This window comes from Haliaeetus leucocephalus, unplaced genomic scaffold (genome assembly GCF_000737465.1).
Source record: "Haliaeetus leucocephalus isolate CR32 unplaced genomic scaffold, Haliaeetus_leucocephalus-4.0 Scaffold526, whole genome shotgun sequence".
NCBI lineage: Eukaryota > Metazoa > Chordata > Aves > Accipitriformes > Accipitridae > Haliaeetus > Haliaeetus leucocephalus.
Genome location: NW_010972962.1, coordinates 1736430 through 1740831, shown reverse-complemented (window position 1 = coordinate 1740831; position 4402 = coordinate 1736430). Strand labels below are relative to the sequence as shown.

General features: G+C 40.9%; 1 protein-coding gene across 5 annotated transcripts in view; it reads left to right on the top strand.

Moving 5' to 3' along the window:
* The window catches only part of PPP2R5A (protein phosphatase 2, regulatory subunit B', alpha), a 51398-nt gene that overhangs the window by 26630 nt on the left and 20366 nt on the right, over nt 1-4402 (top strand). The window lies entirely within an intron of this gene.

The following is a 4402-nucleotide window of genomic DNA, read 5'->3' as shown; positions in this document are numbered from 1 at the left end:
GGCCGCCCCCCCCCCCCCCCCCCCCCCCCGAAAACCCATTATTACTTTTGGTGTAGTCTAAAGAACTGCTTGGGGGCAGGGGGTGTGGATGTTTTGCTGGCTGTGATTTGTGATTGCTCAGTTACAAACAAATTCGGAATTTTATCCTAATCTGGCAGTCAGGTAGCCAGTTTTCTGGGAGGGAAAAAGAAACAAATCTGAATCTCTACTCTTCTCTGGTTGAATCTGTTGGCATTTCTCTATAAAATAGCATGATAGAAAATGGCTTAGTAAACTACCAGTGTGTGTAGTCGCAACAAAAGACTCTAGACCTTCAGTAAAACGAGTGCCACTTGAAAGACATTGCTTTAAAGCAAATACCTAAGATGGCTTGTAACAGCCCAACTAGGTTGAACAGGTTGGCGTTAAAGCTACTGTGTATTTTGAAGCTTGGGGAGTTTCAGACTTGGTGGAATTGATAGCTTAAACCAGTAATATTCTAGTGGTCTCTGCAAGAAAGAAGATTGAATCACCAAAGTAATAGGAGTTATATTTCATAGCTCTTTGACCTAAGCAGACCAATTTTGAGAACCAGAACGCCTAAATCCAACAGTTCTCCCATGATTTAGTATTTCCAATGGTAATGCTTCAGTTAAACTCAAGAAAGTTGAGCATACTGTTTTGTTTTGTTTTAAGGTAGGAGCAGCCAGTATCTGGTATCTGTTGGCTAGAACCCATTCTTGTCCCTCTGCTTGATAGTTGTTGTTATGCTTCTAAGTTTGCAAACATTAGCATACAGGAGAAGGGAGAGGCTAAGAGGCTGACTAGCCAGAAACAGCCATTGCAGCTTGCTTCCTGAAATGCCTCTGAAGCTTCATGGATTTCCCAAGGTTCCCAAGGATTTCTGAAGTTATTTGATGCTTTTACCAGCTGTACATGTTCTAGGAGCAGTGGTAATAATTATCAGGAAGCTACATGATTCTGTAAGCATCAGAACTGCATAAATGCTCCTTCAGTGCACATAGCTTCCCTGAGATACATCTCAGAAACTGTATTTTTGAGCACTACATTTTGTTTTTCTGAAAGCTCTTTAAGAACAATAGCAACAATTGTGGTTCCAGAATTGCATGTGTTTATATGAAGCATTCAAATGGTTACTAATGCATACTCTCCCTATATTAGAAATGAGACATGTAACTGATTAATTTGTCATATATATTGTGAATCTTGCATTAATATTGACTCATTCTATTTTATAGAAGAGATGTACCTTGGTTTGGATCCCAATTGATACCCTAAACTTAGTCTTGGACAGGTTGTGCCAAGATGTTACAGCATTATGCTTTAACTACTTGATGTCTATCTATCACAGTTTCCGTATCTATTTATGGAAAGAAGCCATGTCCTTCCTCCCCTTGTCCTTTAGGGAAAACAAAATATGCCAGTTTAGTCTTCACTTGTAAAAGGTGCTCTATCCCAGGACAATTCTAGTGGCTCCTTCTCTGTATCATTTCAGGTTTGAATAAATTTCCTCAAGCATGTGTAGGGCTGTGCGTCTCTATCTGTACTGTCAGTATCTTCCTGGAATATCCCAGGATTTCATCAGTCGCTTCCATGGCTTCATTGTGTAGATGGATCTTAGTCATCCTATGGTTAACCCTTTCTCAGCTTAAAGGCTTGCAAATGCTTAGCAGAGCTTTTTCTTGGATCTCTAACTGTGACTTTGCAATCCTTGAGTTTCATCCTGTATTTATCACTCCAAGCCTTCAGGGTCAACTGGTCCTTTCCTATTGATAACCTGACATCCTTCCCCCCCCCCCCCTTCCCCCTGTGGTAGCTTCCAATATTGTGTCATTGTCTAAGCAGTTATCACACATAACTATTCTTTGTTGTGGTCACTGACAGAAATATTTGATATAGGAATTTATTACAGAAATATTTAATGAAATTTAATTCCAAAATTAATCCCTATGAAGTTGTGCCAGTAGCCTCCCTCCAGCCATATGTTTCCCATTTCATTACAAGCCACTAATGAATTTAGCTAGTACTAAGTTGAAAAAGATCAGTAGAATCATGGAATGGTTTGGGTTGCAAGGGACCTTTAAAGATCATGTAGTCCGACCTCCCAGCCATGGTCAGGGATACCTTCAACTAGAGCTGGTGGCTCAGAGCTCCATCCAACCTGAACTTAAATATTTCCGGGGATGGGGCATCTACCACCTCTCTGGGCAACCTGTTCCAGTGTTTTACCACCCTCATTGTGAAAAACTTCTTCTTTATATCTAATCTAAGTCTATGCTGGTTTAGTTTAAAACCATTACCCCTTGTCCTATTGCAACAGGCCCTCCTAAAAAGTTTGTCTCCATCTTTCTTATAAGCCCCCTTTAAATACTGAAAGGCCACAATAAAGTCTTCCTGGAGCCTTCTCTTCTCCAGGCTGAACAACCCCAGCTCTCTCACCTGCCCTCACAGGAGAGGTTCCATCCCTCTGATGATCATTTATGTGGACCTGCTCTAACAGGTCCATGTCTTTCCTGTGCTGAGGGCTCCAGAGCTGAACACAGAATTCCAGGTGGGGTCTCACCAGAGCAGAGTAAAGGTGCAGAATCACCTCCCTCAACCTGCTGGTCATGCTTCTTTTGACACAGCCCAGGATACGGTTGGCCTTCTGGGCTGCAAGTGCACCTTGCCAGCTCACGTCCGGCTTTTCATCCACCAGTACCCCCAAGCCCTTCTCCGCAGGGCTGCTCTCAATCCCTTTGTCCTCCAGCCTGTATTGATACTAGGGGTTGCCCCTACCCAGGTGCAGGACCTTGCACTTGGCCTTGCTGAACAACCTGAGGTTCACGTGGGACCACTTCTCAAGCTTGTCCAGGTCCCCCTGGATGGCATCCCGTCTCTCAGGCATCAATTGCACCACTCAGCTTGGTGTCATTCGCAAGCTTGCTGAGGGTGCACTCGATTCCACTGTCTGTGTCACTGATGAAATTACTAAACAGCCATGGGTGATACCTTTCTAAGACAGAGGATGGAGTATGGTAATATTTAAAATTATATTATTGGATTGTCTATTACCAAGCTTTTAAAAATTCTGTCCCGTGTTGTCTACTGTGCAACTGTGTGCTGTTGTGTTTATGCACCAGAAGACTAATTAAGGCTGTATGGGGAAGCTTGGGTTTTGATACAGTTCTGTTACATGAAATTTGTATACTTTCAAACTGCTGATATGAAAAGCTCTTGTTGCAGTCTGTCAGAGGGGAAAAAAGAGCGAAGGGGAGCTTGTGTTTCTGAGATTCTGCTTTGCAGATACAGCATACCCTCCTTGAGGCTATGCATAAGTAACTGTCATCTCAAATGTTGCAGATAAAAAGCACTTCTCCCAAGTGAACTTCATAATTATATTTATGAATTACTCAGGTGTTGGCTCTCCGTTTAATAAGTACACCTAGTGGTAATAACTGAAATACATGCCTGTGAGTATGACCACAGCTCTGTTTGGGTTTTATTTAGAAGTCCAGTCAGTGATGTTGTTATGTATCTAAATTGCATTTTAGTATTATTACTAATCAGTTGTTTAACTAACATGGAGTTAAGAAATAGGCATTGAGAACATAAGCAGCCCTGAATGTATCTAAACCTAAGACATCTGTCGTCTCAATTCTGTCTTAGGTAAGAGATGCCTTACATGTATTTTATAAATCTGCCATTTTTATGGAAGTACAGTATTTTGTCTTGGACTTTTGATAAACCCCAAAATATGGGACTTGTGCTCTGGTTTCTTCATGCCTCCCTCGGCTACCTTGCTAGCTCTTTCTCCTGTCTGTTTTTTCATCTGTGGGCATTGTGGGATCATAGCCAATGGGGACTTGAACTCAATAGAAATAATATACTACAAAATATAAAGGATGTTGAAGATAAATCTGCAGAGGGTCCTGTTGTTTGAATTGAGCGTCCAGGATATAGAAACCTAATGTTAAGCCAGACTCTTAAGTTTCTGTGTATTCATTCAGCTTTTTAATATGACTTTTCATTTTTGGACTTTGAAGCCGAAACTTAATTTCAGGAACACTTAGGAGATTTTTTCTTTATCTCTTTAAGGAATTATGTGATGTTAGAGCACGTAATTTTACCCTCAGTGTTGATAAGTGTTTGGTAACTTATTTCTACATAATAAATTCTTAATATAGTAGGAAATGTGAATCTGTGTAATACTTGGAACTTATTTTTGTCTAACAGTGATATTTTCAGTAGATTATTTATTAATCTTTGACTCTTCTGGGAATTAAAGTGTTCTGGATACTTACTGTAATTCTTCCAGTAGATTCCAGTAGAGGCTGTGATTAAGCAGTGATGTGTTAAGCTTTGGTTTCCTTTTGTACCTTTTACACATGTGAATAGAACCACTTGACTTTGGGGGGGGGGG